Raw genomic sequence first — 17314 nt, 5'->3', positions numbered from 1 at the left:
GTTTCTCAAGAGAGAACATGTTAAGGATAGAAAGCCTTTCTTCGTAGGATTTGTTGCGCAAGGAAGGGATCATTTTCGTTGCCCGACGCTGAACACCTTCTAATTTAGCAATATCCTTTGCATGGTGGGGGGACCAAAACTGTACCGCATATTCCAAGTGGGGTCTGACTAAACTGTTGTAGAGCGGGAGTATTACATCTTTATTCTTGAATACAAAGTTTCTTTTAATGAAGCCCAACATTCTGTTCGCTTTATTTGCTGCATCGATGCATTGCTGTGAGAATTTGAGGTTTGACGCGATTTTGACCCCAAGTCTTTGACGCATTGAACGCTTTTGAGTTTAACGCCGCGCATTTCGTATTCGAACTTCTTATTCCTCGTTCCAACTTGAAGGACCTGGCACTTGTCTACGTTAAAGGGCATCTCCCATCTATCCGACCAAGCTGAAATTTTGTGCAAATCCTCTTGGAGGCTTTGCCTGTCTTCGTCAGTGAGAACCGAGTTACCAATCTTTGTGTCGTCTGCAAATTTACTAATGCGGTTATTGAGTCCAACATCCACGTCGTTGATGTAAATAATGAAGAGCACTGGGCCAAGGACCGAGCCCTGAGGACGCCACTAGTGACAGGCGCCCACTCTGAGTTAAATCCGTCAATCACTACTCTTTGTTGTCTGTTGCTCAACCAATTCGCGATCCATTGGTTTACTTGACCGTCAATACCTATTTGCTTTAATTTGTAAAGTAATTTATGATGCGGGACTTTATCAAACGCTTTCTGGAAATCAAGATAGACTACGTCCAGTGATTTGGTTACGTCATAAACAGTGAAGAGGTCGTTATAAAAGGTTAATAGGTTTGATAGGCAGGATCTTTTGTTTCGGAAGCCATGTTGTGAGTCCCCAATCAATGAGTGGCTTTCAAGGTAACTCACAACTCTAATTATGCCCTCAAGTAGCTTACCTACAACCGAAGTTAGACTAATGGGCCTGTAATTACCTGGTACTTTTTGTCTCCTTTCTTGAAAATCGGTGTCACGTTAGCCTTTTCCAATCTGAAGGGACGATGCCTTGTCGCAAGGACATATGAATACGGTGTGAGGGAGGAGAGTATTTCGCTCTTCGTTTCTTTCAGCAGAGTTGGATATACTTTGTCAGGTCCAGGACTTTTATTTGTTTTAAGTGAATGGAGAGCTTTAAGGACTTCATCGGTTGTTATTTCAAAATTAGGCAATGCATGCTCGAGATTTACAATAGTACTGGTGTTGGTGGCTGAGAGGAGAGACTGTTAGTATTAAACACCGAGGAAAAGTAATTGTTTAAGAGGTTTGCAATGTGTTGGCTGTCAGTCACTAGTGCACCGTCGCTGTTTGTTAAAGGTCCAATACCACTATTTATATCCTTTGTGTTGTTTATTTAACTTAAGAAAGATTTCGTGTTATTTTTACAGTTTGCTTCAATATTTTCTTCATATCTAAGCTTTGCCTGACCTACTAGTCTTTTACTCGTCGCCTGGCATCATTATAGAGTCTAATGTTCAAAACAATTTTCTCTCATTGACTGATTGTTTAATTTCGCTATTAAACCAAGGAGGCTTCCTCTACGTTGCCGTCATCTGATAGTTGTATTTTTTTGAAATTGGGCACCTTTAGTCACTGATGATTGAGCTTTAATGTCGACGCGCACTAATTTATGATCGCAAGATCCGAGGTGTTCTCCTACATTGACAATACTGAAAAGGTTATGTTGGGAAGTTATAACAATGTCTAGTATATTATTTTGTCGAGTTGGCTCAGAAACCATTTGGCTTAGATAATTTTCTTCTAGAAATTCGATCATAATATCAGTGAGTCGTTGTTATTAAGTGACTGCCTTAAAACACTGTTCATTTCATGATCGTCATCGAGTGATTGCCCAGGAGGCCTGTAGGGGACAGATATATTTGAATTTACTTTTGCAGTGTTTATTCGCACGCACAAATGTTCAACGTTTCTGTCTCTTGGGGTTTTGTCAGTGGGTTGCAAATAGCATTTACACGATCTTTGTTGAAGAATCTGTAGCCATCTATGTTGTATTCGGAGCGTCAGTCAATATATGTGGTGTCGATAAGACATCTCAGTTCATCAAATTTGTTTCTTGTTATCTAGAGGCTTGGTAATACAGGTGGTGGTACTTGAGAGAGAGAGAGAGAGGAAAAATTCGGACCATAGCTCAAAACTAAGACATCTCAAGGTGAAGTGTGTGCGTGTGTGTGTGTGTGTGTGTGTGTGTGTGTGTGTGTGTGTGTGTGTGTGTGTGTGTGTGTGTGTGTGTGTGTGTGTGTGTGTGTGTATTGCATGCAGTGTGGGAGAGCGAGTGAAATAAAGTATTGATTCTGTTCGAGGCATAACCGGATTATATTATTACCACACCATTTCACAATTACGTCATCAACCTCCTTCATGACGTCACCATTACGTCATCAACCTCCTTTATGACGTCACTATCTTACCCTCGCGCCATTAACTAAGGCGGGAGGGGAGGACCAATCACCATCACCCCCCCCCCCACTAGAGAAGGAGAACCAGTGTAGAAATGAGTGAAAAAAAAGGTTCATCAGTTTCTGTATTATTTTTCTCGCTTCAGTGTTGTGTGTGTGTGTGTGTGTGTGTGTGTGTGTGTGTGTGTGTGTGTGTGTGTGTGTGTGTGTGTGTGTTCGTTCGTTAATTAAGACGCAAGAGGATGATGAAAGCGTAGTCTTTTGCATAATGCTCTCTCTCTCTCTCTCTCTCTCTCTCTCTCTCTCTCTCTCTCTCTCTCTCTCTCTCTCTCTCTCTCTCTCTCTCTCTCTCTCTCTCTCTGTGTGTGTGTGTGTGTGTGTGTGTGTGTGTGTGTGTGTGTGTGTGTGTGTGTGTGTGTGTGTGTGTGTGTGTGTGTGTGTGTGTGTGTGTGTGTGTGTGTGTGTAAGAGGAGAAATTGGTATGAAATAGTTATGTTGTGTGAGGGGAGAAGGAGAGGAAAGGGAAGGGAGGGAGAGAGGTGGAGGAGGAGGGAGGAGGAGGAGGAAGAGGAGGAGGAATAGGAGGAGGAGGAGGAGGAGGGAGGTGAAAGAGAAGAGGAAGAGGTTGGGCAGGGAATGAACCAAATCAATCAAGTACGTTTAAACAAATCATGCATCAGTGAAAGGCATATTTGAACGCACACACACACACACACACACACACACACACACACACACACACACACACACACACACACACACACACACACACACACACACACACACACGATCAGGGCGCCGGGCGGTGGGCGGTGGGCGGGATACAGTGTTCAAGGTGACCTCCTCTTGTTGGGCGGTGTGCTGGGCGGGCTGACTGTCTGTACTAACTCAGGTCCTCCCCGCCCACTCGCTTTTCCCTCCCGCTCCCGCTTTCCCCTCCTCCTCTCTTCCTCTTTTTCTGAGTCTTGTAACGTAATTTCTTTAATGAACCGCAATATTTTCCCATTTCCGCGTACAGGGATGTGGAAAAATTCTCGTACTCCGTTTTCCTTTCTCGTTCTGTTCTCACCGTTAGCTTCTGAAACGGCTTGCGCAGGGCTCGAACATGTGCGCGCGTCCATGTCCCCCGTATCGCAAGGAAAGCCGCTCTACCAAACGTTCCTGGGGTTTCAGCGGACGCCCCCTCCTCCTTCTCCCCCCTTCCCTCCCTCCCCCTCTCTATGTCCCAACTGCTGAGCGATCTTTTAAGCAACGTTTCTCAGTTTCAACGCCTTAGACTCCTGCCCCAACCCCCTCCACCCCGTCTCTCTCCCCACCTCGTCTTTCTTTCCTCCCCTCCTCCTCCTCCTCCTCCTCCTCCCTCCCCTCATACCCACGCTTCTTCCATTCTTCTACTATCATCTCGTACTCGCATTGTCACTTCGGCACGCCCCCTCTTTCACCTCCTCACCTCACGTGCACACCTTTTCAGCCCATTCATCTGCCCCTCTCTCCTCCTCACTGCCTGACATTCTATCCCAGTTCTTCCCCGTCACTTTCTTAATTCACTTTCCTGCTGCCCATATTCCCATGGATCTCCTTACTTATAATGCCTTTGCCTCTCCCCCTTTCATTTATTTACCCCACCCCCCCCCCTTACACATGCACATATCTGGCACTCTTCCTGTTCCCTAAAATCATCCCGGAACCCGTCACATCTTCCCCAATCATTGACAGGTAAAGGATACTAATGAATTGGATCACTTACCTTGCGACAGGTAGTTAAGCCTCCCTGCGGCTCACGCTTCGAGAAGAGAGATTCATTCTTCTCAAAATATAAATCTTTTCAAAGCTCTTATAAAACTTCAAGGGTTCAAAATAGTTTACGTATATTTCTTAACAAAAATAATAAACTTCATGTCTATTGTTCCTTGTGCCTCGTCTCGGCTCGTCACTTCTTCAGTTTTCTTGAGGATAGCAACGCCTCCTGGAAGACTTGCCCGGCGAAAGAGAGAGAGAGAGAGCGAGGGAGCGCGCCAGCGACTGCTCGGTGAAGTCACTCGAAGAAAAGTTTATTGAGACAGGAGAGTGGTGAGAGGGGCAAGAGAAGCACCGAGGTCACCCAAGAAGGAGCGAGTGGTGGCCGGGGTCAGGGTCAGGTCAGGGGGAGCCAGTCATGTCCACTGGTCGGGGCGGAAGGTGGAGCTGGCAGCGGCCCGGCACCCACAGCAGTCACCCCAGCGCAGCGAGGTCTTCTTGGAGGGGGTGTTCTTCAGTTTGAATCCTAGGCCGCACATTTACCTCGGCACACCAGAACACGAGCACAGAGAGTTAACATTCAGGAGAACACGTCCCACAGGCCTGAGCGATCACAGCTCACTCAGTCGGAACGCTGCAGCAACCATGACGGGGAACAAGCAGCCTTCAGGTGCTGGACGCTGGAATCAATGGCGGTGGCAGCCGTACGAACCTCTATTGGAAAGGTCTCTGTTGCTCCGGACTCAGACACGCCACTGCTGGGCTGGACCGCCCATAGAAGCCTCCTTCCGCCGACAGCAACCAGAATTTCTTTCACAAGATTCGTGGGTGACTCTTGGAAACACTCGCTGACCTGGTTTCAAGAGTGCCGGTGCGTAGGTTCCTCGCGAAGGCCTGATCCTCGCTCTCTTCGCGCCTGCCTTGCCCGCCAATCGACAGCCAGACACGATAACGCTGCCACCTAGCGGCCTTGCGCCCCACTACGAGGACAGGTGTACCGCCAACGCACACTGTCGGAGCGCCTCACTCTGTTGGTTGATCGGGATCGTTACCGCCCCCCCCCCCTCCCCCGCCACACCTCGCAACCCGCCGCCGACGCTCGCAGCAAACACGCCCTGTACACACTCTGTTTGCTTCTCCAACATTCCGCGGAAAAAAGAGAAGAAACAGGGCCAGGGAGCCTTTTGACTAGAGAGAAAGATAAAAATCGGAGCGATCGATACTGGCCGGCTGGAGATGAAATTTCTGCAGCCGACTTTCGAAAGAGGAACGAAGGACGTGGGTAGGCGCCATATTGATCTCGGCGGCGGCGACCAGTGAGCGAGTCTGGCGGGGCGGAGCTCCGCACTGATTGGATGGAAGATTTTTGGAGGCGGGACCTTCCTGACGGAGCTGAGGACAAGAAAGGTCTCCCTTCAGTTCGTTTCGAATTACACCAAAACAAGAGTGATGGACGGCAGCCCTTTAGCCCCCAGCCTCTCTCCCCTAGAAATTAGGAACCAGATCTAGGCCACAGATCCGTCGCGACGTCGGAAACTCCAATTACAACATGGGATTCATGAAGAATATTGCGCTTTTATCATTCCATCGGAAAATACTCTTATTACCCACATACATGGATGACACCAAAAAAATTATGGGTTCATGCCGGCGGTAAACGTCATGTAAATTAAGGTACCTGTGAAGGCATAAAAAAAATCAGTGGTCACGTTCCCTTGAATGAGCGATGACACGAGTATTGAGCGACTCCCACGCGCTGGCCGGGCCTCCGCGATACTCACCTGTACCTGCCCCTCCCCGCCCCGCCCCGACAGGTACACAGTCATTCATGGGGCCTTACCGCCGCCGACAGTTCCCACTTTCTCCCTGCCAGACGAATAACAAGGCGAGCATCAAGTTATCCAGAGTATAATGTCCATACGTGTTATAATTAGGACGGCAAGTGTGTGCCAGGAATGAAGGGAAAAATATATCCTGGTCAAGTCCTGCAGTTCTTTACCCTGCATCGCCACGCTCTCCTTACATGCATACAAGCGACGCCGTTGATAATTCTTGAGTCATGCGCAGTGCTGCCCACGCTGTGTCTTCTTTGACCTTGACATTTGCATTGTGTATTCATGCGGTTGGCAGCGTCTGTGGGGCCGGACGTCCGTGGCGGACACCAGGTAGTCAAATGTGGCTATGCGTCACCGTAGAGTTTATGGTCGCTCGCCCGTACTGCTCAATCTTTACCGAGTTCGGTTTGGAATTTCATTTTTTTACGGTATAATGAAGACTGCCATTTTGTCTCTACCCCCACGCCGTATTGATCTGATATGGCTTTTAATTTATAAAGAAATATACAAGGTGAATGTATATTTTTTTCTATCAATCAATAAATATTAACATTTATTTATTTATTTACCACTTACGGAAAAAGATTAAGATTTTTTTTAACTACAACCTTAAATTTAAACACTTATACAAGTAGTTAACATTGATTAACCGAACAATGCAACCTAATGTTGAATAAAAGTGAAAGATTTTAATATTATCTGCGTATAGGAACGAGTAATTTTCAAACTAAGCTCCTTCTTTATTTTTTACGTCCGCATCAATAAAGAACCACCCTAGAGAGCACATAACCGCACTTCCTTGTTTATGAATGGCATTGTTTTCAGGACACACGCAGAAATATATATTTAGACTCATATCGTATCGTGTCTCCAAATCGTTTTACTAGTGGCCGCCTCGCGTGTCTGTTTGAGGTGTGTGTGTGTGTGTGTGTGTGTGTGTGTGTGTGTGTGTGTAAAGCCATAGCAACCACCCGATGTCACGTGCCGGCGCTAACATTACAGATCACGTGACGGTCCAGAGTCCCAACCATGACGAAAACGCAATCAGCAAACCCACCGATCCCAGAGTCATAATTTCACGGTCACGAAGAGTTTGATATCCTGCAAAGATTACTCGTCTTCGAAATGGCAGGAAAATTGGATGAATATCACATTGCACTTTGGCTGGGGTATATTTTGAAGACTATTTTTGAGTTGTGCGCATTCCTATCGCTCTTTTATCAGTTCCTTGCGAGTTGTTATAAAGGAATCGATGCAATTATTGGTTCATACAGATGAAGAAAGCGCAGTGGTGGTTCATCTTCAGAGAATGAGAGTCTGAATTGGATTACTATTTATTATTGTATTGTTCGCGCCCTCAAGAAAGAAGTAGGTGCAGACTCTTGAATTATAGACATTTGATTGTGTTTAGGTACGAAAACAGTTTCTTATTTACTGACTAGAAAAAGAGTTGTTCCACGCTAAATTTCTGAACCTGTGGTGCTTTTATATGGTTAAGGTTTTCGATGAGGGTCAGGGAGTTTGAATGATGCTTATGAGAAGACTTTGACATTTTTTTTTCTTTAGTTTCAAAGCGTTACGACAGCCCACGCAGAGCAGGTAAAGGTGAGAGTGCCCGTGAATCATCTACCGTGTAATTCTCGCGTTGGTTGGGAAAATGTTATGAAATTATATACTTTTTTTCAATGTATTTTGTTCTACCTTTTTATATACGATTTTATAAACTTTAAAAGCTATCACTATGAGACCGTGAGAGGCTTGGAGAGGGCGTGAAAGCCATACGAAAGCTACAAAGGTGATAAGAAAAATTAAAGCTTCCAGTAGATAGATAGATAGATAGATAGATAGATAGGTGGATATATAGATGGATACATAGATAGATAGATAAATAGATAGATAGATAAATAGATAGATAGATAGATAGATGGATAAATAAATAGATGAGTAGGTAGGTAGGTAGAGAGAGAGAGAGAGAGAGAGAGAGAGAGAGAGAGAGAGAGAGAGAGAGAGAGAGAGAGAGAGAGAGAGAGAGAGAGAGAGAGAGAGAGAGATACATAGTAAATCAGACCACACAGACCCCATGGTCCAGACTAGGTGGTCTGTCCTTAAATCTAAGTGATTCTACATTAATCAGAAGGCTCCAAAACGATGCATTTCAACTCTAGTTGATATTAAGTTGATGGAAGTGACGGTCGAGCTTGTTTTTGAAGGAGTCAATCGTGTTACACTGGACCACTGACGGTGGGAGCTTATTCCATTCTCACACTACAACGTTAGTGAAGAAAAATTTGGTGCAGTCTGAATTTACTTGTCTACATTTGAGTTTTACGCCATTGTTCCTCGTACGCAAAGTGTCATCGATCATAAACAATGTAGATCTGTCTATATTCGTGAAACCATTAAGTATTTTAAAACATTCGATCAGTTTTCCTCGGAGGCGACGTTTCTCAAGAGAGAACATGTTAAGGGTGGAAAGCCTTTCTTCGTAAGATTTGTTGCGCAAGGAAGGGATCATTTTTGTTGCCCAACGTTGAACACCTAATTTAGCAATGTCCTTTGCATGGTGGGGAGACCAAAACTGTACCGCATATTCCAAGTGGGGTCTGACTAAACTATTGTAGAGTGGAAGTATTACATCTTTATTCTTGAATAAAAAGTTTCTTTTAATGAAGCCCAACATTCTGTTCGCTTTATTTGCTGCATCGATGCATTGCTGTGAGAATTTGAGGTTTGTCGTGATTTTGACCCCCAAGTCCTTAACACATTGAACGCTTTTGAGTTTAACGCCGCGCATTTCGTAATCGAACTTCTTATTCCTTGTTCCAACTTGAAGGACCTGGCACTTGTCTACGTTAAAGGGCATCCCCCATCTATCAGACCAAACTGAAATTTTGTGCAAATCCTCTTGGAGGCTTTGCCTGTCTTCGTCAGTGTGAACCGAGTTACCAATCTTTGTGTCGTCTGCAAATTTACTAATGCGATTATTGAGTTCGACATCCACATCGTTGATGTAAATAATGAAGAGCACTGGGCCAAGAACCGAGCCCTGAGGGACGCCACTAGTGACCAGCGCCCACTCCGATTTAAATCAGTCAATCACCACTCTTTGTTGTCTGTTGCTCAACCAATTCGCGATCCATTGGTGTACTTGAACGTCAATACCTATTTGCTTTAATTTGTAAAGTAATTTATGATGTGGGACTTTATCAAACACTTTCTGGAAATCAAGATACACTACGTCCAGTGATTTGGTTACGTCATAAACAGTGAAGAGGTCGTTATAAAAGGTTAATAGGTTTGATAGGCAGGATCTTTTGTTTCGGAAGCCATGTTGTGAGTCCCCAATCAATGAGTGGCTTTCAAGGTAACTCACAATTTTGTCTCCAATTATGCTCTCAAGTAGCTTACCTACAACCGAAGTTAGACTAATGGGCCTGTAATTACCTGGTACTTTTTTGTCTCCTTTCTTAAAAATCGGTGTCACGTTAGCCTTTTTCCAATCCGAAGGGACGATGCCTTGTCACAAGGACATATTGAATACGATTGTGAGGGAGGAGACTATTTCGCTCTTTGTTCCTTTGAGCAGAGTAGGATATACTTTGTCAGGTCCAGGACTTTTATTTGTTTTAAGTGATTTGAGGGCTTTAAGGATTTCATCGGTTGTTATTTCAAAGTTAGGCAATGCCTGCTCGAGATTTACATTAGTACTGGTGCTGGTGGTAGTGGTGGGAGGACTGTTAGTATTAAACACCGAGGAAAAGTAATTGTTTAATAGGTTTGCAACGTGTTGGCTGTCAGTCACTAGTGCACCATCGCTGTTTGTTAGGGGTCCAATTCCACTTCTGATCGCCTTTCTGTTGTTTATGTAACTGAAGAAGGATTTCGGATTATTTTTACAGTTGGCCGCAATAGTTTCTTCATATCTACGCTTTGCCTGACATGCTAATCTTTTTACTCGTCGCCTGGCGTCATGGTAAAGTCTAATGTTTTCGGGCGTGCTTTGCTCTTTCTTTAGCCTGTAAAACAATTTTATCTCCTTGACTGAGTGTTTAATTTCGCTGTTAAACCAAGGTGAGTTTTTAGTGTTGCTTCGCTTCTCACACAAAGGGACGAATGTGTTCTGCTGAGTGAGTAAATGATTTTTAAAGCTTAGCCAGGCGTCCTCTACATTACCGTCATCTGATAGTTGCATTTCTATTAGTTTTCGTCGGATTTCTACGAAGTTACCTCTTTTGAAATCGGGCACCTTTACTTTATTTTCAGTCACTGATGTTTGAGCTCTAATGTATAGAGAGAGAGAGAGAGAGAGAGAAAGAAATCTGTATGTAATATGATTTAAAGATATCTATAGCATGCCTCCTTCCACTGGTACAAATGTCAAGAAAGGAAACATCATAAAGAAGGTCTATTGAGATGAGTAACACGTGAGGCGTTGGGGGGCGAGGTTCATTATTAAACATACAGCTTGTTCATAATGCAAGGCGGTACAGGCAACGAGAGTTTTGTTTTATATCCATTGATTCAGTCGCTCTGCAAACGGTTTTAAAGGAGAGGTTTTGGGTATATAGAAGCGCGTCGTCTGTATGTTGGTCTCCGTTTTTACTTATAAGCTTTGCCTGGCGTGAATTCCTCAACCGGGGGGTGCAGGGCGACAATTCTCCTAAGATGAACCACCATTGCGCTCTCTTCATCTGTATAAGCCAATAATTGCATCGATACTTTTGCCTGGCCTGAATCCTTAATGCGGGGTGCAGGACGGACAGCTAGAATCCAAGTCAGGGGCGTGTTGATAATCTTGAAACATGTGGCGCCTAGCCTTGACTCTTTTCGACCACTTATTTCCAGTTTATCTAGAGGAGCAGTGTTTAGCGGACTTTATTTTATGTCCTTGAGCTGCTGTGAAAATAAAAAGCCAAGCCCAGTAGTCATAAGATTTTTACCGGAGTAGCGAGTGGTCGTGAACACATGCTTGGGAGGTGAACAGGGCGGGATCAGACAATGTTCTCCGTACCTGATCTACCAATTCTACAGTACCAACAAGAATTAAAATGTTGTGTTTGCCCCGGGCGAGACTATTCTTATTTTCGAGATCCTGGGCTATTTATAAATCCTTAGAGGCTAGCTACAGGACCCAATGCCTAGGCCTGACTACATTAATGATTAAACCAGCCCGTAATTTTGGCAGATTTTTAGGGGAGGTGGGGGGGCTTGGAGGGCATCATAGGTTCATGAGGTGGGGGAGGGTAGCAAGCGAAGAGAGCATGAGCAGGTGGGGGATATTTTTTTTTAAATAAGCACTTTTAGGGGCATTTCGAGGCTAATATAGAAAACATCGAGGGTGATTAAAGCCCTTCTAGCCCCCCAAGAAATTACGGCCCTGTTAAGGTTATCAATCTACCTTATCGAGGGTCCTTCAGGCTGGTGCGCAGTTGTTAATCACCAAGGCGAATGGATTAAGAGAACACTGGTTAATTGGCCTTTAAAATACACTGAAATTTACCAGGATAAAATGAGATAGAAAGTACAGTTTGATACTATTTCAGGTGGTGTCGCACAGCTGACGCGAGGGGGCGTGGCGCGGCAGACAAACATCAGCTGATCGTCCGGGCGGCTCCGTGGAGAGGAAGACAGCCAGGGTGAATTTCGACAACAACGACAAGCAACCTGTTTTATATGGATGACAGCACACACCCGTCAAGCTGCAGTAAGAGGGAGGCTGTGGATGATTGCCTGTGAGTATCTGATTGTATGGATGACAGCACACACCCGCCAAGCTGCAGTAAGAGGATGACTGGCTGATTATCTGATTGTATGGATGACAGCACACACCCGCCAAGCTACAGTAAGAGGATGACTGTGGATGACTGGCTGATTATCTTATTGTATGGATGACAGCACACACCTGCCAAGCTACAGTAAGAGGATGACTGTGGATGACTGGCTGATTATTTGATTGTATGGATGACAGCACACACCCATCAAGCTGCAGTAAGAGGATGACTGTGGATGACTGGCTGTGAGTCTGATTGTATGGATGACAGCACACACCCGCCAAGCTGCAGTAAGAGGATGACTGGCTGATTATCTGATTGTATGGATGACAGCACACACCTGCCAAGCTGCAGTAAGAGGATGACTGTGGATGACTGGCTGATTATCTGATTGTATGGATGACAGCACACACCCAGCAACCTGCAGTAAGAGGATGACTGTGGATGACTGGCTGTGAGTATCTGATTGCATGGATGACAGCACACACCCAGCAACCTGCAGTAAGAGGATGACTGTGGATGACTGGCTGTGAGTATCTGATTGCATGGATGACAGCACACACCCGGCAGACTTCAGTAAGACGGAGGCTGTGGATGATTGCCTGTGTGTATCTTATTGTATGGATGACAGCACACAACCACCAAGCTTCAATAAGAGGGAGGCTGTGGATGATTGCCTGCGAGTATCTGATTGTATGGATGACAGCACACACCCGTCAAGCTTCAATAAGAGGGAGGCTGTGGATGATTGCCTGTGAGTATCTGATTGTATGGATGACAGCACGCACCCAGCACACTTCAGTAAGAGGGAGGCTGTGGATGATTGCCTGTATGTGAGTGTATGGATGACAGCATACATCCACCAAGCTTCATTAAGAGGGAGGCTGTGGATGATTGGCTGCATGTGGTTGTATGGATGACAGCACTCACCTGTCAAGCGTCAGTAAGAAGATGACTGAGTATGATTGCCTGTATGTTGTTATATCAGTAACATTAATTAAGAGGATCTAGGAAGCTGGAAAATCTGTAGGAGGAAGTGGATGAGTGGATGAGGAAGGGAAGTAGAGTAGTTAGGATAAGGATAGAGGGCTGAGGGTAGAGTGTGGCTGTGGCTGGGGCTGTCACTGTGTGCTATGGGTGTCTTGTCTGCTGTGTGTTGGGGGCTGTGAGTGGCTGGGGCTGTCACTGGGCTATGGTATCTTTTTAGTTATTTATTTATCTGATTTGATTTCTTTTCCTTTTCTTTTAAGTGCTGTGGCTGTGAGTGGCTGGGGCTGTCACTGGGCTATGGTGTCTTGTCCTAGTGTGTTGGGGGCTGCGAGTGGCTGGGGCTGTCACTGGGCTATGGTGTCTTGTCCTAGTGTGTTGGGAGCTGTGAGTGGCTGGGGCTGTCACTGGGCTATGGTGTCTTGTCCTGCTGTGTATTGGGGGCTGGGCTGGGTGGTTGTCCTGCTGGTGTGTTGGGGGCTGTGAGTGGCTGGGGCTGTCACTGGGCTATGGTGTCTTGTCCTGCTGTGTGTTGGGGGCTGTGAGTGGCTGGGGCTGTCACTGGGCTATGGTGTCTTGTCCTGCTGTGTGTTGGGGGCTGTGAGTGGCTGGGGCTGTCACTGGGCTATGGTGTCTTATCCTGCTGTGTATTGGGGGCTGCGAGTGGCTGGGGCTGTCACTGGGCTATGGTGTCTTGTCCTGCAGTGTGTTGGAGGCTGTGAGGGGCTGGTTCTGTCACTGGGCTATGGTGTCTTGTCCTGCTGTGTGTTGGAGGCTGTGAGGGGCTGGGGCTATCACTGGGCTAGCTCTTAACTCCTATGGTAAAGAAGTGGGGCTCATGCAAGATTGAGACCCATTGCATGCACACAAAATGATTTATCAGCAGGAATATGCTCCACTATTCTATGTCTTGGATGTGTGAAGATGACAGAGGTTTATTGTGTTTATATTCTTCCCACTCTTCCCAATTGTGTTGCATTTAATAATAATTGTGGAGCATATTCTTCAATTCCATCATTTAGTTTTTTTATGTTCTTTTTTCTACAAGTTCTCTGACTCAAGAGCTTTTGATAAATTTGCTTTACATGGCCATATGAGACTTAATGGATTTCAGTTTTGATGGCTATCTAACTAAAAGGGGGCATATGCTTGGAGGTGCATTGCTTCATTCATCTGCCGACGGTCCCCCTGAGCAAGCCTCCACGTATACTCCCTTACCCTCCCAAGCCCCTCCATGTATCAATCAGCTTGCCTCAGCTATGAGTTAAATGGGCGTCCCCTTGGTCTCCTCCACTCAGGGTTGTCTTTTACAAAAACAACCCTATGAGTAGGATCAGTGTCTGGGAGGCATGCAACATACCTAAATAGCCAGAGTTGGCATTCACATATTAAGCTAGTAATAGGCCTTGATTCAGTATGACTGGTCTGACATGGTCATTCCAGCAATACCCCATGATCCTGCAAATTCACTTGGTACCTAAGGCATTGATTAACACACTTCTCCAAGTTACTGTTCAGTGTCTGTGTCTCACAGCCATACAGAAGGACAGAGAGCACAAACAACCCAAAAGATCTGAATCTTTGCCCACCTGCATATATCTCAACAATGCTATGTACCCATGTTGAACAAATCCATGACATCGTGGGCCAGGCCAATCTGTCAGTTTTGATAGATTGCCAATGAAGTTCTACAGGCAACCACCACCTTAGCAGTTGATTGATGTGTGATCAATCGCTTATCTAGTCTTGAGTTTTCCCATGCTTCGGTCCATTAGGAAGTGTTTAGCATGCCAAGCTATGAAACCATGGGCCTGGGTTTGAATTCTAACCCGGGCAGTCAGCATGCAGCCCACCCAACTGTTCACCCTTCCTCTGGGGCTATCTGGGTACCTGAGGAAGGTAGTAAACTGTGGTAACATGGATATCACACTGGCCCTGTCCCAGGGCCGTTTCTTGATATATATATATATATATATATATATATATATATATATATATATATATATATATATATATATATATATATATATATATATATATATATATATATATATATATATATATATAGCGACCTATGTGGTTGCATAGGACCCCCGAAGCCACCCGGGGCCCCCACGCTGCCATTATTATTATTTTTTTTTATTATTATCCACCCATCATAGTCTCACAACATAGGGGCCCCAAATAACATTTTGCATAGGGCCCCCAAAAGGCTAGAAATGGCCCTGCCCTGTCCTGGGGTAATGGGTTATTTCCCACCACAGACTCACAGGCCAACGTGACAGAGATGAGCACTGAGTCCTTGTGTTAAAAGCACGGTTGCAAAATTCCTAGCTACTTTGATTGCACAAACTTTCCTTGGAAATTTATGGGAATGAATAGAACTTCCCCAATTGTCATTGTGTGTCCTGTTATTTATTGACATTTAACTCGACTAAGTACAGTATTTACATATTTTGTCTTTTGTATCTTAATCTGTGGATAAGAATAGTACTTCTTGGCAAATTCCGTATAACTTGTATTTACCTGCGTACACAAAATTGTAATTGTTATGTAAGACAAGATTGATATCAGAAAAAAAATACATCGTGCTGCTGTCAGAAGAGGTTTCAAGCTATATTCCTTTACTTACAAGGGTTCCATGTGACAAGCCTTGCATTCAGAACCTGTCTGACTTAAATGTTTGCAACCACTGACACGTACATTGCAGTGACAAGTAGAAATGATGGGAAGTTTGAATTTTAAACAGTAATTAGTAGCCATCAAATTTTCCTCATGCGTGAAAGCACATGGTATCCATCCATCAAATTAAAGATTAGGTTTGAAGAGAGGATGGAGGAAGGCCATCTTAATGCGAATTACCTTCAACCTGCTTATCAAGCCCTGAAGAAGCTCCGCTCCGAGCCTTCCTCTCAGATGAGCACTATCCAAACAGCTGATGGCTGCCTCGAGTACCTCGTGTCAGGCATGGATGGACAGAGGGCTCATTGGCTGAGTACTTTGAGTAGTTGTACACAATGGATCCTCCAAATGAGCAGCTTCCAGCTTCTGGGTTGCAGGTGGTGGATGCTGATCCACCCATCAAAGAAAGCCCATCCTCTCTTGACGAGATCAGAGAGGCTGTGGCAAAGTTGAGGGGTGGAAAGGTTGGCAGGACTGCAACAACTACTGTGGTATTATGCTGCTCAGTTTTTTTTTTTTTTTTTTTTTTTTTTTTTCTACGTTGTTGCCTATTGCGCCGGTAGGCATCTTCCCGGTGGGGCCTGATGGTCGGCCCAGCCCGTTCTGGCGCAGGCGAGTGTTTATAGTGGCGCCATCTTGCATTGGCTCATGCTGCCCCCCGGAACTTGTTCTTGATTCGCTTGGACGGCTTCCTCTAGAGTCCGGGTTGATGGGTGGCCTTCAGGACGGCATGTGGGTAGTTTTAAGCCACTCGGCGGTGACTGAAAAATCCGAGTGGTAGCGTGAGGATTCGAACCCGCGTCGTCCATCACGCGGCGAATGTGGGTCCAGTACGCTATCACTTCAGCCACCGCCTACCCATGTGCCAAGTAAGGTGCATGCCCATCTATTGCTGATGCAGGTTCACAACCAGCTGCTGAAGCTGCAGAGACTTGAGCAGTCTGGGTTCATGCCTGGTAGTTCAGCAACTGACTGTATCCTAGTACTCCACATACTGGTGGAGCACCGACACGAGTTTCAACAGGGAATGCTTGCAGCCAATGTTAACCTCGAGAAGGCATTTGATTCAGTGCATTGTGAGGCACTCTGGAATCTCCTGTGACTCCACTGAGTGCCTGCAAGGACTATTGGTTTGCTGATTGGCATGTTTTCTGGGACTGAGAGTTCTGTGAAGTGTGGGAGGGCTTGTCCAGCTTCTTTCCCATGAATGCAGGCATGCAGTGGGGCTGTGTCCTTGCTGCATCACTTTTCAGCACTTGTATTGACCGGGTACTAGGCAGAGTTGTGAACCAGAGTCAAGAGTAATTGTGGTGAATGAAGATGACTTTGTGTGGAGAGCTTATGAGGCCAGGATTGAAGGAGAGATGTAAAAAGGGAGACCACCAGTGAAAGGGGTCAGTAGAGTGGTGGAGTGGATGAGTAATGTGGAGAGTTGGCTGGTGAGAGATCAAGGTTGCTGGCAGGAAGTGGTTGAAGAGAGAGGGAAGGTTAGATGCTTCTGTCATGTCCTAACCCTTGAGAGAAGTTTTGGTGGGAGGAACAGGATGTCAGAGATATAGATACTAGATAGATACTCTTACTCTGATATATAAAACTAATCATGTACTCTGATGATTATATCTTTCCTCAGATAACCAGTCTTCTGATGAATTTCTCAATCAACTTTCAATGGAAGGATGGCTTGTATTCTCCACACCAACTCCCTGACTTAGCTTGGACCAATACACATGGACATGGAGACTACAAGAGGCCAGGCAGTCTACACCTGGTGGCAGTCTAGCAGCTGAGTTCACCAAAACACATCTATTGTGGTCTGAAAATCTTGT

General features: G+C 45.4%; 1 protein-coding gene and 1 long non-coding RNA gene across 6 annotated transcripts in view; one reads left to right on the top strand and one right to left on the bottom strand.

Annotated features, from left to right (window-relative positions):
- The window catches only part of LOC127000292 (high-affinity choline transporter 1-like), a 64338-nt gene extending 59073 nt beyond the window's left edge, over positions 1-5265 (bottom strand). For 2 of the 3 annotated variants that reach the window (XR_007753858.1, XM_050863828.1), the window contains exon 1: positions 4224-5264. The gene's annotated coding sequence lies outside the window, so the exon portion shown is untranslated. Of the gene's footprint in view, positions 1-4223 lie in introns of all 3 variants that reach the window. The other variant, XM_050863829.1, reaches the window with a different exon arrangement.
- The window catches only part of LOC127000294 (uncharacterized), a 36288-nt gene that overhangs the window by 17866 nt on the left and 1108 nt on the right, over positions 1-17314 (top strand). For all 3 annotated transcript variants that reach the window (XR_007753863.1, XR_007753864.1, XR_007753862.1), the window contains 2 exons: positions 11592-11780; positions 17119-17299. This is a non-coding gene — a long non-coding RNA (uncharacterized LOC127000294). The remainder of the gene's footprint in view (positions 1-11591; positions 11781-17118; positions 17300-17314) is intronic.

Source organism: Eriocheir sinensis, chromosome 18, assembly GCF_024679095.1.
Source record: "Eriocheir sinensis breed Jianghai 21 chromosome 18, ASM2467909v1, whole genome shotgun sequence".
Lineage (NCBI taxonomy): Eukaryota > Metazoa > Arthropoda > Malacostraca > Decapoda > Varunidae > Eriocheir > Eriocheir sinensis.
Note: the sequence above shows the minus strand (reverse complement) of the source record. Positions and strands in the feature narration are given on the sequence as shown.